A 24,870-nucleotide genomic window follows, 5' to 3' on the forward strand; every position below is an offset into this window, starting at 1 on the left:
GAGTGAAGGAAACAGAGCATTGCCTCTGTGTTTAAGTTTTTTTTTGTTTTTGGGATTTTACCAGAAAAATCCCCAACAGTGGTATCAGAGCAGGCTTAGGCTCTTTGAAGGTTTTCAAGAAGCTGAAGGGAGGAGTCTTTTGTTGCAACAGTAAATCTTCTCCAGCAAAGTGAAGTCTCAGGCAAAAGATTTAGGTATTCCTCAAAGTTTTCTTTTTGTTACTGTGAAGCAGTCAGTGTTTTAAGATACACAGTCAAGAAATTGCAGCATAGTTGAGGATGCAAGGAATGGCTAGCACCAGCACTAGTATGGGTATGTTTAACACCCAGCTCCCACAGTTTAATGGGAAGAACAATGACTACTGGTCCATAACCATGAGAGCTTTATTTATCTCTCAAGATTTATGGGAATTAGTTGAATCTGGGTTTGCAGAACCAGCAGATGAAAATCAATTTAATAACTTAACTCAGGCAGAGAGAGATCTGCTGAAGAGCAATAGGAAAAAGGATGCAAAAGCCATTGTATTGTTGTATCAAGCAGTGGACCAGAGTGTATTTCCAAGGATAGCAGTAGCTAAGACATCCAATGAAGCATGGCAAACTCTCAAGACAGCCTATCAAGGCATGGAGAGAGTGAAGACAACAAAACTACAATTGATGAGGAAGGATTTTGAGAATCTGAACATGAAGGAGTCAGACAACATTGACTCATTCTTCACACATGTGATTGGTCTGATCACACAAATGAGGACTCATGGAGAAACCATTGAAGAAAGGAGGATTGTGGAGAAAATATTGAGGGTCTTACCCTCAAAGTTTGATGCGATTGTCACCACCATAGAAGAGACAAAGGATCTCTCAAACTTTTCAGTTGATGAGCTTCATGCATCACTGATAACACATGAGCAGAGGTTGAGTAGAAATGAAAACTCATCTCTAGAGCAAGCCTTCAAGACCCAGATGTCTTTTGGAAGAGGAAGAGGTCAATGCAGAGGAAACAAGAGAGGAAGACGCAGAAGCCAGAACATAGGTGGAAGGAACAGCCCAGCAAATGCTCAAGGAAGAGGTAGCAATCCAAATCAGAACCAAGGCCAAGGCAGCAGCCAACAAAGAGGACAACATCATGCTCAAGTACAAAGGTATGAAAAATCCAATGTCCAATGCTATTATTGTAAAAAATATGGGCATTATGCCAGTGAATGTAGGAAGAAGCAGCATGATATGAGTAATAGACAAAATGCAAATGTCACTAGAGAAAACAACAGTCAAGATAATGTGTTGTTGGCTTGTAACATGGCTGAAAAAAACAGTGAGGACATATGGTTTTTAGACTCAGGTTGCAGCAACCATATGACAGGAAATATAGATCTCTTTTCTGCCCTTGATAAAAATATGAAATCAGAAGTCACACTAGGAACTGATAGCAAAATTTCTGTTATGGGAAAAGGAGAGGTAAAAATATTTACAAAGCAAGGAGAAAAGAAAACCATAGCAGATGTCTACTATGTCCCCGGAATGAGATGTAACCTCTTGAGTATTGGACAGCTTGTTCAAAAAGGTTATAATGTTTTCTTTGAAAATGATGTATGCACCATCATGGATATAGCACCCAGCAAAAGATGCATTGCTGAAGTGAAGATGACGAGGAACAGGATGTTCCCTCTTAGAATAAGGGCAGATTTGAAAAACAAAGGAGAAATTGCAGCAGTCACCCAAGAGGCTTTCCAAAGCGTGCCAAAGGATGAAAATTGGTTGTGGCACTTGAGATTTGGACATCTAAATTTTGGAGGTCTAAACTTGTTAAGCAGAAAAGGAATGGTAAGAGGATTACCATTGATAGAGAAACCGGACAGCCTTTGTGAAGGTTGCATTTTGGGAAAACAACATAGAGAAAGTTTTCCATCAGGTAAAAGCATAAGGGCAAAGGCACCCTTAGATATTGTCCACTCAGACTTATGTGGACCAATGTAAAATCCATCATTAGCAGGCAACCAATATTTCCTAACATTCATTAATGATTTTACAAGAAAAACTTGGGTATATTTCCTTAAAAACAAAAGTGAAGTGTTTGAGAAATTCCAAAATTTCAAGGCATTTGTGGAAAACCAAAGCGGGCTGCACATTAAAGTTTTGAGAACTGATAGAGGAGGTGAGTAAATCTCCAAGGAATTCCTAAGATTTTGTAGAGAAAATGGAATTCATAAACAGTTTACAGCTAGGTACACCCCACAGCAAAATGGAGTTGCTGAAAGGAAGAACAGGACCATCATGGATATGGCGAGGAGCATGCTGAAGGCAAAGCATTTGCCAAATGATTATTGGGCTGAAGCTGTAAATTGTGCAGTGTATATTTTGAACAGGTGTCCTACAAAAGCAGTGTTGAACAAAGTGCCGGAAGAAGCATGGAGTGGGAGAAAGCAAGGAGTCACCCACATGAGAGTTTTTGGATGTGTGGCCTATGCACACATTCCAGATCAGCTAAGGAGGAAGTTGGACAGCAAAGGGGAGAAATGTATTTTCATTGGATACAGTGAGGAATCCAAAGCTTACAGGTTGTATATCCCATCTACCAAGAAGTTTTTTGTCAGCAGAGATGTTCAATTCATTGAGGAGGAAGCTTGGGATGGAAGCATAGAGAAAACAGTCAATGTTAAAAACTGTTTGTCTCATGATGAAGATGATGAGGAGGTGGCTGAAACGCATCCCCAAACAGCAGCGCCAACACAAGGACAGCAAGGGACACCATTGAGGATAAATGAAAGTGCTTCTCCAAGCACACCACAAGGAGGAAATTCAAGTGCATCTTCAAGCACTTGCACACCAAATGAAAGAGGTAAGATGTTTAGAAATCTAAGTGACATTTATGATGAAGGAATGAATTCCTTATTTGCCTTGTATTGTCATGTTGATGATCCTATTCATTTCGAAGATGCAATCAAAGATAAGAAATGGATAGAAGCTATGGATGAGGAGATGAATGCCATAGAGAGAAACAAAACATGGGATTTGGTTGAGCTACCAAAAGGTAAAGAGGTCATTTGAGTTAAATGGGTCTACAAGACCAAGAGCAATGCTGAAGGCAAGATAGAAAGACACAAGGCAAGGCTGGTTGTCAAAGGGTACAAGCAGCAATATGTGAGAGATTATGAGGAGACTTTCGCACCGGTTGCAAGAATGGAAACAGTGAGAGCAGTGCTGTCCATAGCAGCTCAAAACAAGTGGAAAGTCTGCCAAATGGACGTGAAGTCAGCATTCCTAAATGGAGTGTTAATGGAAGAGGTTTACATTGAACAACCTCTAGGCTATGAGAAGAAAGGTGAAGAGCACAAAGTGTGCAAATTGAAGAAGGCTCTTTATGGGCTGAAGCAAGCACCAAGAGCATGGTACAGCAGGATAGATTCCTATCTATTGGATAATGAATTTGACAAGTGTGAAGGAGAACCCACCGTCTACATCAAAGAAAAAGATGGTAAAATTTTAAGTGTTGTCTTATATGTTGATGATGTTATTTTCACAGGTAATGATGATCAGCTCATTGAGAATTTTAAATCAGTCATGAAAGAGGAATTTGAAATGACTGACATGGGTTTCTTGAGATACTTCTTAGGCATAGAAGTAGATCAAAATGAAAAAGGAATTTTTATCTCAGAAGCTAGATATGTAAATCAAGTGTTGGGCAGATTTAACATGCAAGAATGCAAAGCAGCGATCACTCCCACAGTAATGAGATTAAAACTCAGCAGAGAGGACAGCAGCAAGGATTTTGATCCTAGTTTGTACAAGAGTATTGTTGGCAGCCTTATGTATTTAACAGCTACTAGGCCTGACATTATGTTTGCTGTTAGTTTAATTTCCAGATTCATGGAGAGGCCAAAGGAGGCACATTGGCAGGCAGCAAAAAGAATTTTAAGGTATGTCAAAGGTACCAAAATGTTTGGCATATTATATAGTGTCTCAGAAAGTTCAGATTTAATTGGATACACTGATAGTGATTGGGCTGGAAGTGTAGATGATCGGAAAAGCACTTCCGGTTATGTTTTTCATATGGGTTCAGGAGCCATCTCATGGGCTTCTAAGAAGCAGTCCATTGTAGCATTGTCTACAACAGAGGCAGAATATGTGGCAGCTACAACAGCAGCATGTCAAGCAGTTTGGATGAGAAGAATGTTGAGGAGCTTAGGCCAAGAGCAGGCAAAAGCGACAGTGATTTTTTGTGACAATAGCTCAGCTATTGCATTGTCAAAGAATTCAGTGTTTCATAAGAGAAAGAAACACACTGACACAAGGTTTCACTACATTAGAGAATTGGTGAACAATGGAGAAATTGTCTTAGAACATTGTAGGACTCAGGAACAGGTTGCAGACATCTTGACAAAGCCACTGGATCAGAAAAGCTTTGAATTTTTGAGGAAGTGTCTGGGTATGACTGAATGCCCAGCAGTTGAAATTAAAGGGGAGTGTTGAATATGTAATTTCAACAGTATACGTACAACTCCGCGATACCGCTCAGCAAATCTACCTGAAACTTTTCGAACCACTTTCCGGCGAAGGCATTTTCCGTATAATCGAGCCCGATACAATCTCCTGTTGACGCGTGGCTCTCTACATACGTCATCATTTCTGACTTTTCGGGACATAAAGTTCAACATAAAAGTGTCTCCCGAAATCCTCCACCGCCGTCCGATTGCCTTCATCAATCTCCGCCGTCGATTGTTCCAAGATGCATACGAGCCTACAGTAAATGTTGCGTGGAGTAAAATAAAAGCTTGGTTGACTGCAGACTTTTTTCCATGAAGACATTTAATGAATTTCTCCTTATTCATAGAAAGTAGGTGAATATTGAAGTTTTATATACGACACGTAAAGTTTTTTTTACTTGTGTTCATTGTATGTTTTAATAGGTATGTTTTTGTTTTTTAAGTTTTTGAAATAACGAGCCAAAAAAAATAGGTGTGCTCTATGTTGTTGCGTTGACCATTAAAAAAACGGGAGCAGCGAATTTTTTTTTTTGTTGTTGCACGCAGCTCATGAAAAACAGGGGAGCGCACGTGAAGCAGGAGAAGATATTGCACAGCAGTGCATAGATCAGTTGTTTTTTTTAATGTATTGGATTTGCATTGAAATGCAAAAGAAAAGAGCGCACAAGTATTTTTTTTGAAATTGTGAATGTAATGTAAAAGTTTACTGCATATGTAAATTTATTTTTTACAGTAGTATGAGTAAAATAGTTTTACAGCAGTAAAGTAAAAAGGGGTTTTACAGCAGTAAACCCAGCACAGTAAATTCTCAGGTGGAGACAGAGCTTTGTTGAATGTATTTTTGGTGAATCCCTCTCAGCAAAGAGGATGAAGTTTGTATCAGGCATTTTTCATTTTAATGAATAGAAATTCCTTTTCTGGTGGTGGTGTAATACTCTGTTCTCAGTAAAAAAAATTTTAAAAGCTTCCCTATGCACAAAAGATCCTGGAGTGAAGGAAACAGAGCATTGCCTCTGTGTTTAAGTTTTTTTTTGTTTTTGGGATTTTACCAGAAAAATCCCCAACAGTGGTATCAGAGCAGGCTTAGGCTCTTTGAAGGTTTTCAAGAAGCTGAAGGGAGGAGTCTTTTGTTGCAGCAGTAAATCTTCTCCAGCAAAGTGTAGTCTCAGGCAAAAGATTTAGGTATTCCTCAAAGTTTTCTTTTTGTTACTGTGAAGCAGTCAGTGTTTTAAGATACACAGTCAAGAAATTGAAGCATAGTTGAGGATGCAAGGAATGGCTAGCACCAGCACTAGTATGGGTATGTTTAACACCCAGCTCCCACAGTTTAATGGGAAGAACAATGACTACTGGTCCATAACCATGAGAGCTTTATTTATCTCTCAAGATTTATGGGAATTAGTTGAATCTGGGTTTGCAGAACCAGCAGATGAAAATCAATTTAACAACTTAACTCAGGCAGAGAGAGATCTGCTGAAGAGCAATAGGAAAAAGGATGCAAAAGCCATTGTATTGTTGTATCAAGTAGTGGACCAGAGTGTATTTCCAAGGATAGCAGCAGCTAAGACATCCAATGAAGCATGGCAAACTCTCAAGACAGCCTATCAAGGCATGGAGAGAGTGAAGACAGCAAAACTACAATTGCTGAGGAAGTATTTTGAGAATCTGAACATGAAGGAGTCAGACAACATTGACTCATTCTTCACACATGTGATTGGTCTGATCACACAAATGAGGACTCATGGAGAAACCATTGAAGAAAGGAGGATTGTGGAGAAAATATTGAGGGTCTTACCCTCAAAGTTTTATGCGATTGTCACCACCATAGAAGAGACAAAGGATCTCTCAAACTTTTCAGTTGATGAGCTTCATGCATCACTGATAACACATGAGCAGAGGTTGAGTAGAAATGAAAACTCATCTCTAGAGCAAGCCTTCAAGACCCAGATGTCTTTTGGAAGAGGAAGAGGTCAAGCCAGAGGAAACAAGAGAGGAAGAGGCAGAAGCGAGAACAGAGGTGGAAGGAACAGCCCAGCAAATGCTCAAGGAAGAGGTAGCAATCCAAATCAGAACCAAGGCCAAGGCAGCAGCCAACAAAGAGGACAACATCATGCTCAAGGGCAAAGGTATGAAAATCCAATGTCCAATGCTATTATTGTAAAAAATATGGGCATTATGCCAGTGAATGTAGGAAGAAGTAGCATGATATGAGTAATAGACAAAATGCAAATGTCACTAGAGAAAACAGCAGTCAAGATAATGTGTTGTTGGCTTGTAACATGGCTGAAACAAACAGTGAGGACATATGGTTTTTAGACTCAGGTTGCAGCAACCATATGACAGGAAAGATAGCTCTCTTTTCTTCCCTTGATAAAAATATGAAATCAGAAGTCACACTAGGAACTGATAGCAAAATTTCTGTTATGAGAAAAGGAGAGGTAAAAATATTTACAAAGCAAGGAGAAAAGAAAACCATAGCAGATGTCTACTATGTCCCCGGAATGAGATGTAACCTCTTGAGTATTGGACAACTTGTTCAAAAAGGTTACAATGTTTTCTTTGAAAATGATGTATGCACCATCATGGATATAGCACCCAGCAAAAGATGCATTGCTGAAGTGAAGATGACGAGGAACAGGATGTTCCCTCTTAGAATAATGGCAGATTTGAAAAACAAAGGAGAAATTGCAGCAGTCACCCAAGAGGCTTTCCAAAGCGTGCCAAAGGATGAAAATTGGTTGTGGCACTTGAGATTTGGACATCTAAATTTTGGAGGTCTAAACTTGTTAAGCAGAAAAGGAATGGTAAGAGGATTACCATTGATAGAGAAACCGGACAGCCTTTGTGAAGGTTGCATTTTGGGAAAACAACATAGAGAAAGTTTTCCATCAGGTAAAAGCATAAGGGCAAAGGCACCCTTAGAGATTGTCCACTCAGACTTATGTGGACCAATGCAAAATCCATCATTAGCAGGCAGCCAATATTTCCTAACATTCATTAATGATTTTACAAGAAAAACTTGGGTATATTTCCTTAAAAACAAAAGTGAAGTGTTTGAGAAATTCCAAAATTTCAAGGCATTTGTGGAAAACCAAAGCGGGCTGCACATTAAAGTTTTGAGAACTGATAGAGGAGGTGAGTATATCTCCAAGGAATTCCTAAGATTTTGTAGAGAAAATGGAATTCATAAACAGTTTACAGCTAGGTACACCCCACAGCAAAATGGAGTTGCTGAAAGGAAGAACAGGACCATCATGGATATGGCGAGGAGCATGCTGAAGGCAAAGCATTTGCCAAATGATTATTGGGCTGAAGCTGTAAATTGTGCAGTGTATATTTTGAACAGGTGTCCTACAAAAGCAGTGTTGAACAAAGTGCCGGAAGAAGCATGGAGTGGGAGAAAGCAAGGAGTCACCCACATGAGAGTTTTTGGATGTGTGGCCTATGCACACATTCCAGATCAGCTAAGGAGGAAGTTGGACAGCAAAGGGGAGAAATGTATTTTCATTGGATACAGTGAGGAATCCAAAGCTTACAGGTTGTATATCCCATCTACCAAGAAGTTTTTTGTCAGCAGAGATGTTCAATTCATTGAGGAGGAAGCTTGGGATGGAAGCATAGAGAAAACAGTCAATGTTAAAAACTGTTTGTCTCATGATGAAGATGATGAGGAGGTGGCTGAAATGCATCCCCAAACAGCAGCGCCAACACAAGGACAGCAAGGGACACCATTGAGGATAAATGAAAGTGCTTCTCAAAGCACACCACAAGGAGGAAATTCAAGTGCATCTTCAAGCACTTGCACACCAAATGAAAGAGGTAAGAAGTTTAGAAATCTAAGTGACATTTATGATGAAGGAATGAATTCCTTATTTGCCTTGTATTGTCATGTTGATGATCCTATTCATTTCGAAGATGCAATCAAAGATAAGAAATGGATAGAAGCTATGGATGAGGAGATGAATGCCATAGAGAGAAACAAAACATGGGATTTGGTTGAGCTACCAAAAGGTAAAGAGGTCATTGGAGTTAAATGGGTCTACAAGACCAAGAGCAATGCTGAAGGCAAGATAGAAAGACACAAGGCAAGGCTGGTTGTCAAAGGGTACAAGCAGCAATATGGGAGAGATTATGAGGAGACTTTCACACCGGTTGCAAGAATGGAAACCGTGAGAGCAGTGCTGTCCATAGCAGCTCAAAACAAGTGGAAAGTCTACCTAATGGACGTGAAGTTAGCATTCCTAAATGCAGTGTTAATGGAAGAGGTTTACATTGAACAACCTCTAGTCTATGAGAAGAAAGGTGAAGAGCACAAAGTGTGCAAATTGAAGAAGGCTCTTTATGGGCTGAAGCAAGCACCAAGAGCATGGTACAGCAGGATAGATTCCTATCTATTGGATAATGAATTTGACATGTGTGAAGGAGAACCCACTGTCTACATCAAAGAAAAAGATGGTAAAATTTTAATTGTTGTCTTATATGTTGATGATGTTATTTTCACAGGTAATGATGATCAGCTCATTGAGAATTTTAAATCAGTCATGAAAGAGGAATTTGAAATGACTGACATGGGTTTCTTGAGATACTTCTTAGGCATAGAAGTAGATCAAAATGAAAAAGGAATTTTTATCTCAGAAGCTAGATATGTAAATCAAGTGTTGGGCAGATTTAACATGCAAGAATGCAAAGCAGCGATCACTCCCACAGTAATGGGATTAAAACTCAGCAGAGAGGACAGCAGCAAGGATTTTGATCCTAGTTTGTACAAGAGTATTGTTGGCAGCCTTATGTATTTAACAGTTACTAGGTCTGACATTATGTTTGCTGTTAGTTTAATTTCCAGATTCATGGAGAGGCCAAAGGAGGCACATTGGCAGGCAGCAAAAAGAATTTTAAGGTATGTCAAAGGTACCAAAATGTTTGGCATATTATATAGTGTCTCAGAAAGTTCAGATTTAATTGGAGACACTGATAGTGATTGGGCTGGAAGTGTAGATGATCGGAAAAGCACTTCCGGTTATGTTTTTCATATGGGTTTAGGAGCCATCTCATGGGCTTCTAAGCAGTCCATTGTAGCATTGTCTACAACAGAGGCTGAATATGTGGCAGCTACAGCAGCAGCATGTCAAGCAGTTTGGATGAGAAAAATGTTGAGGAGCTTAGGCCAAGAGCAGGCAAAAGTGACAGTGATTTTTTGTGACAATAGCTCAGCTATTGCATTGTCAAAGAATTCAGTGTTTCATAAGAGAACGAAACACATTGACACAAGGTTTCACTACATCAGAGAATTGGTGAACAATGGAGAAATTGTCTTAGAACATTGTAGGACTCAGGAACAGGTTGCAGACATCTTGACAAAGCCACTGGATCAGAAAAGCTTTGAATTTTTGAGGAAGTGTCTAGGTATGACTGAATGCCCAGCAGTTGAAATTAAAGGGGAGTGTTGAATATGTAATTTCAACAGTATACGTACAGCTCCCCGATACCGCTCAGCAAATCTACCTGAAAATTTTCGGACCACTTTCCGGCGAAGGCATTTTCCGTATAATCGAGCCCGATACAATCTCCTGTTGACGCATGGCTCTCTACATACGTCATCATTTCTGACTTTTCGGGACGTAAAGTTCAACATAAAAGTGTCTCCCGAAATCCTCCACCGCCGTCCGATTGTCTTCATCAATCTCTGCCGTCGATTGTTCCAAGATGCATACGAGCCTGCAGTAAATGTTGCGTGGAGTAAAATAAAAGCTTGGTTGACTGCAGACTTTTTTCCATGAAGACATTTAATGAATTTCTCCTTATTCGTAGAAAGTAGGTGAATATTGAATTTTTATATACGGCACGCAAAGTTTTTTTACTTGTGTTCGTTGTATGTTTTAATAGGTATGTTTTTGTTTTTTAAGTTTTTGAAATAACGAGCCAAAAAAAATAGGTGTGCTCTATGTTGTTGCGTTGACCATTAAAAAAACGGGAGTAGCGAATTTTTTTTTTTGTTGTTGCACGCAGCTCATGAAAAACAGGGGAGCGCACGTGAAGTAGGGGAAGATATTGCACAGCAGTGCATAGATCAGTTGTTTTTTTTAATGTATTGGATTTGCATTGAAATGCAAAAGAAAAGAGCGCACAGGTATTTTTTTTGAAATTGTGAATGTAATGTAAAAGTTTACTGCATATGTAAATTTATTTTTTACAGCAGTATGAGTAAAATAGTTTTACAACAGTAAAGTAAAAAGAGGTTTTACAGCAGTAAACCCAGCACAGTAAATTCTCAGGTGGAGATAGAGCTTTGTTGAATGTATTTTTGGTGAATCCCTCTCAGCAAAGAGGATGAAGTTTGTATCAGGCATTTTTCATTTTAATGAATAGAAATTCCTTTTCTGGTGGTGGTGTAATACTCTGTTCTCAGTAATTTTTTTTTTTAAAAGCTTCCCTGTGCACAAAAGATCCTGGAGTGAAGGAAATAGAGCATTGCCTCTGTGTTTAAGTTTTTTTTTGTTTTTGGGATTTTACCAGAAAAATCCCCAACATCAACAACCTTGAGTTTAAATCGATTGGATTCCGGAATATGTTGGAATAAGGATGCCCAATTTGTAATACATTATATTAGAGCTTTCAGCTTTATAGTGTATCTATATCACAGGTTTGTAATATACATTAATGTTCATTTATTTACATCAATATTTATTTATTAAACATATTATATTAAGCAATCATATTTATTTATTAAACATATTTTATTAATTATGCCATAAAGCGTTTCCATTTGAAACGAATTCTCCCAGCCGCTGCCATGTCCTATTTATTTATTAAACATATTTTATTAATTATGCCATAAACCATTTCCCTTTGAAACGAATTCTCCCAGCCGCTGCCATGTCCTATTATTCATCGTGGATTTGTGTGTTAGACGATTATTTTGATCGTTGATCCAAAACTAAAATAAGTTAATGAATAATAGAAAAAACGGTTAATGAACAACGCAGTGAGTTCCGTCCATGGAAAAGCTTGATATGAAAGAGTATTGCTCCCAAGTTCAGGACTGTAAATGTTTTGGGGTCTATCATGGTATCGCCTTCCCAACCTTCTCCCAGAACCACACTCTATCTCTCCAAGCTAGATACCATCTTATCGTCAGGTTCAGATTCGATACATTGCTTGTCTATAACAATGATCGTAATAATATTTATGGTTTCACTGCTAGGCGAGTTGGAGAGTTGAAACCTTTATTTGAGCAACTGCTCTTTGAGTTTCCACTCACTGCACAAGTCGAGGAGATACTCCCTCTCATTTTTCAGGCGAAATTTTTCCTCTTACTTTGCCATTATTCCTCAATTTTAATGGATTCGCTCAACTCCAACCTGAGCTGATCTTGATTGTTGAGTTTGTGTGTTTTCTGTTTTGACAAAAGTAGGTAACTCCCTTGGATTGCGGGGGTTTTGTTGTGGGTGTGAGTTTCAACCATAGTTTGTGTTACAGATGAGGGGCAACCCAGTTTCTCATGGGACTTGCAGAGATGGTGAGAGGAGAGACGAAGCAGACGACTTGCAGAGATGGCGAGAGGAGAGACGAAGTTGTCTGTTGAAGCAGTATGGCAGAGGGAATTTATGAAACCCAGCGGGAGTCCCATCTGGTCTGTTTTCAGCATGATGAACTCCTTGAAAGTGGGTTCATGGTCAACCCTAATTTCTCAATGCAGCAACAAATTGTCAATGTAAAAACTGAAGACCTAATACTAGCTTCGTTTTTCTTCAGCTCAGATGTTTTACATAGTATAAAGCAACCCATAACAGAGTAGTTGAAGGAGCATTGTACCACGTTCGAAGTGTTAGCAGTGTTGGCCTGACGGGTAAGAAAAACGACTCTGGGGATTCCTCTTGATCAAGCTGTTAGGCTTCTCTTCGGGGTGGACGTGAGGAGGGCGTTCAACCCCCCCTCTTGCAGAGGGATAGTACCTAGCATGTGCATGCAGTGATACAGCTCGAGAGGTTGTGACTGGATCCCTTTTGTATGCTGTAAAGATGATAACGAAGGCAAAGTTATATTTAAATGAAAAGTACTTGAGATCGAGCATAGCGTTCCTTGAAATGAAACGCTCATGCCCAGAGATGACAGATGTGCATGTGTGTGTTGAAGACGCGTACCTTATTGACTGGAGGTGACTGGGATTTAATGAAGTCTACTTTGGGTGGGGTGAACCTGTGACTGCATGCCCTATCAGTTTTCTCAGGACTTTAGGATTCCCAATTGCATTCCCACATCCCCCGAAAAAGAAGAGTGGAGTGAAGATACCTTCTACATCTCTGGGTGGCATGAATGCATATTTTTGGCAAGATAGTGTTTAAATTTTCAAACAAAAGAGAGGAAAGAGATTGAAGGGCTTTCCATCCTCTAAAACTCTGTGACTGGTTTTAGTTTGTGGGAGCTCCCAACCCATCATGTCAAGATTTCCCTCTGTTCAATGTTCAGACAGTAAATGTGCTTCTACATTATTTAAATGATAGAGAAATGGTTATGATATATTGGTTGATTGAGGCAACTCTTGCCCTCCAAATGATGGAAATCCAAATACCACAGTGCAGGGTGAGGGAAGAAGAAAAGTACAAGCATTTTATAGTAGAACTGGAGGATTTGAAAGGAGCAGAATCTAGAGCAGAAATACGCGTCATTGAAGGAAACCATGTTGTTGAAATTGGGAATTGGGAGGTGACAAGACTTTCCAGAAATTCTAATCTCATGAACGGTATTGATTTTATTTGCGTTAAAGAGCATGATAGTGGAGCCTCTCCTCCAAGATATTTTACAAGGGACAGTTTGCTATTGGTATTGATATTATCATTTTACTATATTTGTTAAAATGTGTTAACATATTTTATTTATGGTTAATTTCAACATTCTAGTTTAATTGTGTTTTTAATGATATTTATGAACTCTTCACGGTCTTCAACAGATAACTATTTTCCCAAGTCTATTTTAAGCCATTGGAAACAAGCATACTGACTATAAAAAAACCATTGATTCTTGCACTGCTAGAAACTGAGAGGCCTATGCCAAAAAGAGAGTACAGAAAAATACTCTCGACTTACATAAACATTTATTTAGGTAGAAAGAGAAGGCAACAAATTAGAAGAGATAAAATCATCATTGGCTAAAGGAAAAGAAGAAAAGAAGATGTTTAGAAATCTTAGGCCACGGTGGATTGGAGTGGATGCTAATCCAGCCCATGCAGTTGTTTTGTATCATCATTGGCTAGAGGAAAAGAAGAAAAGAAGATGCTTAGAAATCTTACGCCAAGGTGGATTGGAGTCGATGCAGTAATCCAGCCCATGGAGTTGTTCTGTCTGACGATGGTTGATATCTTCAAGCTTTCGTGCAACCATGGTCTAATTTTATTGCTTCTATTGCTTGAGCTTTGGTGTAGTCATGGTCTAATTTTATTGCTTCTGTTGCCTGTTGTCTAATGGACAGAGCAAAGTTGAAATCAGGGTGTACAATAAGTGACTGGGGCAGAGCATGTGAGTTGAATTGGATGCTAGTCTCCTGTGCACTATTGAAGGGTTTATTCAAGGGGTTCACAGCTTTGCTCCCCAATCATAAAATCTTTAAAATTTCCTAGATGGTGTGAATGAAGCCATGTGCAAATTTTGGATGCTTTTAATGGCACATCGACCTACCTCATAGTGTAGTGGCTTATCAAAAGGACCACTATAAGTTAAATAAACAATTTTAGAAAAAACCATCATCAACAATTGTTTTTTTCTTGGTTGAGTATCTTGTGTGGAAAGAAAATAGCAAGATTTTGAAATTGGGTATTTGAGATTATTGAAGTGATTAATCGCAGAGAATAAAAGTTTGAGTATCATGCAAGCATCTTCTGCACTGGGATGTGAAGGTTCGAAGCTTTTAAAAAGATGTGAATGTTCAAAGCTTTTAAAAATAAAGATTACAATTTTCAATCAATTGAAACTCTCATCAATTGAAACTCCCAGTTTTTGTATATCTTGTATACTTTGATTAAGATGTGAAGGTTCAAAGCTTTTAAAAATAAATATTACAGTTTTCAATCAATTGAAGCTCTCATCAATTGAAACTCCCAGTTTTTGTATATCTTTTATACTTTGATTTCTGTGTGAAAAGAAAATAGGTGACTGTTGAAATTGGATATTTCAGATATGTGTGTGTTTGGTTTGTTTAATTAAAAGTATTATAAAATATCAATAATAGTGTTCATACTAAAGAGAAGTGGTAAAAATTTAGATTTCCATAGGAAATATGAAATAACATAATCTTATATTAACTTATAGACAAATAAAGTAGTTTAAAAAAAATAAATTTTGAAAACGTTGAATCCATTTTATATACAAGTGAAAATGCAACTTAAACTATGAAAAGTTGAATTCATTTTATATACAAGTGAAAATTCAACTTAAACAATGAAAAATTACAAGTGGTTTTTATATATTTTCCCAGAAAGGAAAAAAAAAAATTACATATTGTAGTAGCCAAAAATTGTTCCTTGCTCTAAGGGCGCAGACCACCATCCCCAAGTGCATATATATATATATATATATATATATAGTAAGTTACAACCGGTTATAGTGAGGCTCACTCCCTATCAAAAAATATGTAACATCATATAATCACTGTTCAAAAATATATACATGCATTTAAGCAAAAATAAAGTTGTATGTTTGTTAATAATTTCCTTCAACTATTTCTTTCCCTCCATCAATGAAAGATTTGTAATAATAATCATAATGCATATAAATATTTATCATTCTTTATATATATTTAAATTTATTTTAAATAAGAAAAACAATTTAACTCTATAAATATCTCATCACTTGATACTAAATATTGCACTTATATGTAAATTAAATAATCATAAGCCCATATCTATATAATATTGATAATATTATGTCTATTATGTCTATTAATACTAGATGATATGATCTATGATAATATAGATCCTTGAATATCAAATATCTTAACTCCACTAATACAATGCCGTCTATGATACAATATTATAATAATCTCGTTATAATCTATATTAACGTGTTGGAAACCTTAAAGATTATGATATATTATTATATCAAATATCTTAATCCCATTATTAAATGGGGTTGATGCGGTACTTTAGATTCATCCAATAAAGGTATTATAGATTCATTACAATTGAGATCGTCAGCTGCAACACAATTGGAGTACCATGATACAATCTCTATTTTATCGTATTACAACCATTTACAATATGTAACTTATGGGATAACTATACGCATAACAACCGAATAATTCATTATAATTAAATATCCTTGGATGCATATAATGGTAGTAGAGCTTTATATATGATGTAGTGATATTAAAAATAAATTAGAAGTATTGTTGAGTGGAGATTGTAATAACAAATTGCAGTAAAATGAAGTATTAACACTTTTGGGTATCAGGAAATGAGAATTGGATTACATATCAATCCAATAGGTCATATAATCTTTATATTATTTCAGTTTGAAAATTTTGTAGGTGGAAAATTAAAAAGAATTGTGTGATAATTAATAGGTCATATAATCTTTATATTATTTCAGTTTGAAAATTTTGTAGGTGGAAAATTAAAAAGAATTGTGTGATAATTAGACACTTATAACTATGACATGTTACAAAATCAGGAGCATAAACAAAATGATAATGGAAAATTTTTATTTTTAGATTTATTATAATTATTTTAAATCTATTTTAACTTTACATATATTAACTAGCCAAAAATATCAAATCTCTTTTCATTCCAAGAGAGTTTTAGATCTCAAGAGATTTAATCTTTTTAGTCGTAGATCGAGAGATAATATGGATATAGGATGGTGATAAACAATTCAATGCCCGCCACAAGTATAATATTTAAATATGTAAAGTTAAGTAATATTGATATCTATCTAAAAATATATTAATAATTGAAAAACATTTTCAATGTGAGATTTCAATGTTAACTAGGATTTATAGAGAAAACTATGTATATTATATAAAGCAATTGAAAAAAAATGCACATGGTTAAAACATTTCAAGTGACTAGTTTTAGGTCAATTGAAAACTAGCAAAGTCTTCTTGGAATTGTAACTTTAAATTGTGTAATCTACACAATCCAAGTGCTCACTGGTGTTTTTCAAGGAGTTGGATCTATTTATAAATTAAAAAATGCAATTTAAATAATGAAAAATTATACCACGAGAGAGAGAACACCTAAAGAGAGGTGCGAACCTTTTTTCAAATTTTATATTCTAGAAGAAATTTGCACCTCAGAAAATTTGATGTTTTTTCTTGCTTACTAAATCTGTAATTAAGATGAATCTATACTAATATATATAAATATTATATATGTTAAAAAATTCAAACCAAACATACAAGCAAAAGCAAAGGAAGTGAATATCCAAATTAAACATAAAGTAAAGAAATAAAGAAGATGATTAAGATGATTTAGGAGAACATGAAATTCCTCTTCTCCTTTAAAATATTTAAATGGGGGGTTATGACATCCCCACATGGGTTCCTTAGTTATCAAACATGGCGAATATGCTTGCTTTATCTTATTAACTAATTTATAAGACTGTATTTGAACTCTAACTATATTATAATATACAATTTTTATGAAAATATAAATAAAAACAAATATAACTTTGCATGGAATCATAGAGGTGTTGATGCCTCGAAAATCGCTACATCAACATCGGGGAAAATCAGCCGGTCTAGACCTTAAAGGCAACTCCTTTTCCATTTGGTGTGGTGGATCCAACTAGATATAATGGGACCAGCTTCCCAATGATTTGTAAATAGGATGGATAAGTGATTTATTTTCTATTATCTAATGGTAATGATGGATGATTTATTCTAAAATGCAAAAATATAAACAACTAATCTGTCCCAGGGAATCTCTATTTTAGTGCAACTTTTGATAATTCTTATTAACAATTAGGCATATAGATGACTCCACTTATAAACAAAAACATTCATTCATATGATAATTACTTTGTTCAAGTAGTTGAAAAAATTAATAATTAAAACATTATTACACTATTCTTTATATACCATAGACATAAATATGGATGAAATTAAACATTCAATAGTGATAAGCTAAAGGACTATTGTTAAAACACATACATATACCAAATGATAGTAAAAAATGAATAAACGCTGATTCATATAAAATAATGAAGCAAAGACATAGATAATAGTACCATATGTAATTTGAATCCCCTCCAATATCAATCGCATTCAGATCCCATCTTTCAACTTAGAAATACTCTCATAAAAAGCAATAGTGCATATCTCATCAAAGTACTCTTCATTAAAATTTAGAATTCGGGTCTAGTCTTCATAAAAAAATATATATAGGAAGCACAGTAGTGTAACTCCTGATCCAAGTCTTAATACAAAAATTGAGGACCCTTTCCAAAAACATGAAAGGGTCTGTAAATACTTTCTAAACTAACTAACTATGAAATAAAAATGCTGTGAGCTGGTGTAACCAAATGATGAAAATATGAAAATCTCCCCGAAATAGACATGCCTGCAGTCAGTAAGAATGATTCACTGTTTCAGCTGACTACCCTTTGGCTTGCGCTGGCATATGGTGAGCATTGGTTGTAGTTCTGAAGGATGACTCATATGTGAATGTAGTTGGGCAGAATATGTGGCATCAGTAATTTCAGGAATCATGTAACCAATTGCATCGGTTAAACATTTCATCGCTGCCTTTTGACTATGTGGTTTAACAAGGAAGAACCAAAAGGTGTCCCATGTTAAATTTTGAATGCCCGCGATTAATCTCTCCCTCTTTTCCAGTTCCTGTTTGCATGTCTGCTCCAATGTTTTGGCTGATGGCAGTTTCCCTTGGAGTACATTCTGAAATTAAATTGGACAAATAAATATTATCATTAATTAATCCAATCAGATTACCAATCACCGATCTACATCTCGAAGTTGCCCTCTCCGCTTTCATCGGTTGAGATTGCCACTCTAGGAACAAAATTTCCTTATGTGATTCTAGAAGTTGAGGCAAATTTACAGCTTTTCCTTCCTTAGTTTCTTGCCAAGAGAGAAACTATGTTAGTGTTTCATCGGCCTGCTCCAATTTCTGCCTTGCATCGACTGACTTATCAGTCATTGATGAGGAAATTTCACATAGGGGTTGAGCAAGAGAGATATTATGACATAGCAAGTTCAATTGATTAGATAATACCTTATTAATCTAGAGAGCTTCTGATTTGAGTTCTCCTACTTGAGAAAATCCTTTTTACCTTTTTATTTGTAGTGAAGTTGAGTGATTTGTTCATCTTTTGTTTTGCTCAACTGTTCATTCATTCTCTTTAGCTTGGCCAATGCTTGGGATAGTTCCTTTTGTTTTGAACTACATTTTGAGCTATTCTCTACTTCTCCTTAAGCAATTGCTCGTTTAACTGGTTGTTTAACTACTGTTGTGCTGCCAACTGCTGTTCTAACTGCTCTATCCTCTACTGCTTTTCAGATACTTGTGCCTCTAGCGAAACAATTGTCTGATATTTTTTTAATCAAATTGCTGACTTCCGATGCCCTGTCCATAGTAGCTTTCGAGTATGCCCCAGCATACTGAGAGATTTTAGTAAGGTCTTCGGAAGGATTGACTTCCTCTCTCCATACCACATTAGTTATTTCCATCTATGCAGGCAAAAGAGAAGATTGATCAAGCTTTCTCTTTTTCCTTTGTCTCTTTACTACAGCCCTATGCTTAGGGCTATAGAAGATATCTAAAAGTGGTATTTCTTCTACATGTAGAATGATTTCATCGGATGGGTTTTCTAGAATCATCTCTATATCTTTTTGAGTCATGGCTGGGCTACTGGTTCCTTCAGTCGGAACCGTATTAGTTGCTGTCATTTGAGTAGTTGTTACTTCAGGCATGCTAAATCCCTGTAAGCTTTCAGTATTGCTTATGATTGAGTCGAACCGTTGCCATCTTTGAGTAGTTTGGGATCAATGTGAGTGTTTGTATCCATGAGTTCACTACCTTTTCTCTATTCGTATCACTGTTCTGGCACTTTTTCTTTCTCGGAGACCTTTTCCTTATCATGGGTCTTACCAGTAACTATTTGTTCATCTTGACTGGATGGCTGAACTATAGGGACTGTTCCTAATAGGTCTAAAGGAAGAGTTTGCAACCTCTGTTCTCTAAGCCTATTAAATGTTTCTAGCCCTTCATCTTGATACCTGATTCTAGCCAATACTTTTACTTTGAATAATGATTCAGTTGAGGCAAATAGATCATCGAAGTCATCTGCTTCATGATCAAATTTAGCAAGTTTGGCTTGTTCAAGAACATTATAGGCAACTTTTCTTGGGTCATATTGCATGTTAGGAATTGTGGCAAGCTTCAGCATTTGTATCTTTTCTGTCTCCTTCTCTGCGTGTTTGTAATAATGAAGAGTGAAAACGCCGCACCGTAAAGGGAATATAGGCCATACCTGTTTTTTATAATTTCTAAGGGTTTTTCATGTCCCATCTACTGTTATTTGATAAGCCAATTCCCGAGCTAACAGTTTATCGGGCACATACAGGGGAAGGACATGGGGTTTAGTGAGGCTTCCAAAAAGCCTTATATAAGTAAATTTTTCCTCCCCGAACCAACTACCTACTGCTGTCAAGTCTGTCTCTTCTTCCTGCGATATCCTGGGAGCAGGCTTATTAAAAATAAAGTAATAAACAGGTAAAATAAAACTGTTGCAAATTTTATACAGATGATTTTTGTAATGAGCCTTCCATAACTGCTCATGATAAATATGGATTGGTTTAGGGTCTTGGGGACTCCATCTCCATCCGAGTAACGGAAATTCAGAATTGAAACAAACAGTATCCATAATGTATGCACTATAATAGAATGGGGGAATGTTCCTGGTAGTTTGATATGCATTTGTTCTGTACTCTAGAATTGTTGTGGATAGTTTATCAGACAAAATATTTGCCCAATCCATCACACAACCATTGATTGCGGCTTCCATTAGAGGGACCATTTCTATAGTGAATTTAGCAGAATCATGTATTCCCCACATCCTACACATCATAGCTCCAGCATAACAGTAAGGGGAAGCCAATGAGTTGACAAAGTACTTACCCAATGACTCGTGTTTGTGCTTTTGAGGGAAATGCCTCCACTACTTTATCGGGGCTGACTCTGAGTCATTTTCCTTTGCAAACACTTCTACGAATGCTTTGTTGTATCGCTTCTCAGGTTCAGGTAAGTGATACATTTTCCTAAGATCCTCAGGATGAAACAAGCTGAATATCCTCCCATCAGCTGTGTAAAAGGTTCTGTCCGAAACTGGAATTTTCTCTACCACCCATCTTACTACGTCAGTATATGGCAGGGTTTTAGCTCGCGCTGCTATCCTGTGAAGATAGGAATATGCCAATTCTTTAAGAGTTCCTTCAGAATTGTTAGTTGAATTAGCTGTGGCCTCTTCTGATAATTCTTTGAGCTCCTCTGCTTCAATCAGATTATAAATACTCTCCTAGCTAGTGTTTCCCAGACCAAGAGACGTCATATCTGAGATTAATCCTTTTTTGCTTGCTCCTGGATCTTTGATGGCAAGAGCTGCTGTTGCAGGCTTCTTTGATTTCTTCCCCATTTATCCGAATTTCTGGTTTTAGAGGAATTCTACACAAGCAGTTGCAAACCATGATACAGAGAAGTGCTGCTGCAAGCCAACGTGATAATGAAAAGAGTTACATCGATTGGCATATGATAAATGATATATATTTAATGATTACCACAGATAAAATCTTATTAAAAGATCTACCCTTAACTACATTATTGAATAGCCATTTAACCTGTCAATCGTGGTAAATAACATCTTAAATGCCCATCACGTCGCTCATATGCCAAATTATTATTTCAAGCATGCCTTAGATTTCATTGATTGACGATCGGCGATAAATCGCAAATCAGTGATCGGGAATGTCAAAGGGAAAGGCTTTAACACTTGCTTTAAATATCTCTGATTACTGAAAGGTGATATAATGCATGCAAACCTTTTAAATGTATTTTTGAAATGCGCGCCTAATTAATATATCGCAGTCGGGACTTGGCTCAGGCTTTATTGCTTTGTCATGTGATTCTGTCGATTATCGATTGTGATTTGCTTTATCGCATCAGGGGTTTCGAGCAGGCCTTTTCATGTGTTCATTTATTATTTATACCACCAATTCAACGATTGCGATTTGCTTTATCACATCAGAGGAATTGAGGGGCTCTATTTTATTACGCTTGGCATTCACTTATTCCGATTTTCCGATTGCGATTACCTTTTTGGATCAGAGAATTTGGATGGGGTTTTCACTTTTGTGTGTGTTTCCTTTGTTATTGCGATATGCGATCTCCGATCGCTTTATCGCAATGACGAATAATTTTATAATATTTACTAAAGGAACACTTTATTTTTTCTTATGATGGGTTAATACCAATTTTTATTTGTGGACACACAAAACTTAACTAAGTTGATTATTAAAAGAGACCCATTTCTTATCAAAATTTTATGTAAAGATTTTTAGAAACGGGGGGTTGTTGTATAGCACAATAATTATCGATTCACTTGGAGAAACAATTATCTATGAGAAAGTAATATAATACTTTAACTTTCTTAATCTGAAAACCTTAATTGATAGAGAAAATCTAATATAACTAGATAATCATAAATTCTGAATATAATGATAACTATTTTTGCTATTTCTTTCTCATCTTAAAATTAAATACATTCTAAGTTTTAAGTAAACCTTAATTGGTTGAAAATGATAAAACAAAAGACTTTTCCAACTTAGCTTTTATAATGACTCCTTTGTCATAGGTAGAGCCGCTGCTGCCAGCAAACGTCTATAGTCTCGGCAGGGTTACCTTTTAACCATTTGATCATTCATTGTTCCATCCATTTCAGAGTATAATTAAAAAGAATGAATCCAAAAGATATGTTTCCACATTTTTTGTATTGCATTTTCTTTTTTCCTTATTTCTTTATTTTGTAAGATAAAAAGCCATTGTCCTAGTTTGGTGGCTAGTTGTTGACAATGCCATTCACTGGTTGTAATTTAACTGAACAAGCTGGCTCGTGATGAGACCCCTTGTCTTATAATTATAAGCCATTACCTTGTTTTGGTATGTAGTGTTAGTAATGTCAATTGAAATATTCCCCTATGATCATGGTACGTAGGCTTGTAATAAGACCTATTATCTTTTATATCAAATATATTTTAGAATTACACTCTGAGAAACTATAAACTGTGATGAACAATTTTCATCTTAAAAGAACATAGATGACAGGGTTGAGAGTTGAAGATGCCAAGATTGAATCAGTCTTTGTTTTGTATTGATAACTGTTTTTGGGCTTCTAAAACTTTAGAATGATTTATAGTATTTCTAAGTTTTGAGAATATTTCACAAAAATAAAATGGGGTTTTCAGAATCCAATTATACCTAATTTCCTAGAATTTTCATTTTCTTTCAAGGCTTCCATTTCTTAAAAGTAAATATTAAAACTATTTTCTTTTAAGTAACTTATTCAATATAGTAAAGACCAATGGAAGTCTATTCACAACTTTATTTCCTAGGATTTTAGACAAACTAAATTATTCACACAAATCCTGCTGAAAATTCAATATTTACAAAGGGAGAAGGGTTTACCTCCTCAATTGAAGAACTTTTTCAGAATAAGCCCATTGACAGGAAGAGAATCTCTCTTTCCTGATAGATATTGCAATATGAATGTAGAAGGGCCTATCTTCTTGCTGATTTGGAATGGTCCAAGCCACATTTTCGGAAACTTAGTGTGTTTTCCTTTATCCTCATAGGCTTTGTCCCACTTCAAAACTAGATCACCAACTTGTAAATGTTTTGAGACGGTTGAAGTTGTATCAAAAGAAGACTTAATAATCTGTTGATGTTTTACATGTGTAATTCGATCTTTCTCCCTTTCTTCTTCTAGTTTCAGGATCTAATCATGTCTCAATTGAATAGAAGATGAGGGATTCTCTTCAATAAACTGCACTAAGGCCAGTGATGGAACTACTAAGTTTGCTGGTATGACATCTTCCTTTCCATACACTATATTAAATGGAGAAGCGCCTATTGAGGCCTTCTGTTTTATTCAGTCGGCCCATAGTGAAAATATCAAAGACTTATGCCAGTTTTTATGATTCTGCTCAATAGTTCTCTTAATGATTTTGATAAGATTTATATTGGTAGATTCTGCTAAACCATTACTCTGAGGGTAGTAGTTTGCAAAATATTTCAATTTGAATCCTTTTTTAATAGCAAATTCAAGTATAGAATTACCCGAGAAGTAAGATGCATTATAAAAAATAAGAGCGCTTGGAACACCAAACCTGGTAATGATGAACTGATCTATGAATTCAATAATTGCCTTAGAGTTTTCTATCTTCATAGGAATTGCTTCCACCCACTTAGTAAATTAATCGGTAGCTGTAAGGATATACCTATGTTGTTTGGACGAATGTGGAATGATTTCTCCAATGATATCCAATCCCCATTGTTCAAAGGGTTGTTCAATGTTGATTGGTTGCAAAGGGAAAGCTGGCTCCTTTTTCTTCCACTGGTAGTTTGACATATGTGGAATTTCCTTACATATTCATGAGTATCTCTATGCAAGGTGGGCCAGTAATACCCAGCATGAATGATTTTGTGGGATGTTGTATCAGCTCCAAAATGTCCTCCTACTGGACCATCACGTAACTCTTGCAAAACCTTTGCGCTTCAGGTTTTTCTAAGCATCTTAACAAAATTGAATCATAATTCCATCTAAACAACACATCATCAACAATCATGAAGTTTTTTGCTTTCAGTCTGATGAAATGCTTGTTTTTATAGGAAATATTAGAAGGAGCATTTCCGTTTTTCAAATAGAATACCGAATCTACATATTGGGATTCAAGATTAGTGGTACTTGTCTGATTGATTTCTTCAGTATCTTTTATACCTTTATGTTCCTGAATATTAGAAGATCCTACTAACAATCTGCAAAAACCTTGGCCTTTGACAATCTTTACTGGTTTAATTTCCAAGTCATATTCTTGTAATGTTGTGACCCAATTTTCCCTTTTTTCTCCCAATTCCCTTTGAACTAGTAACTGTCTTACTGCTGAAAAAGGGACTATAACTTTTGTGTGAGCCTTTAAGAGAAAGGGTTTGTAGTGTTTAATGGCTTTGCATACAGCAAAGACTTGTTTTTCAACTTCAGAGTAATTAATTTCAACACCTTGAACATTTGAACTATAAAATGAAATTGGTGCTTCCAAGTTTTGATCATTGATTTGCGTCAATACTGCTGCGTAAGATGAATCAGATGCAAGAGTATATAAAATGAAATGATTTG

Source organism: Pinus tabuliformis, chromosome 2_2 (assembly GCF_031772625.1).
Source record: "Pinus tabuliformis cultivar Carrire ecotype Pingquan chromosome 2_2, CPIR1, whole genome shotgun sequence".
Lineage (NCBI taxonomy): Eukaryota > Viridiplantae > Streptophyta > Pinopsida > Pinales > Pinaceae > Pinus > Pinus tabuliformis.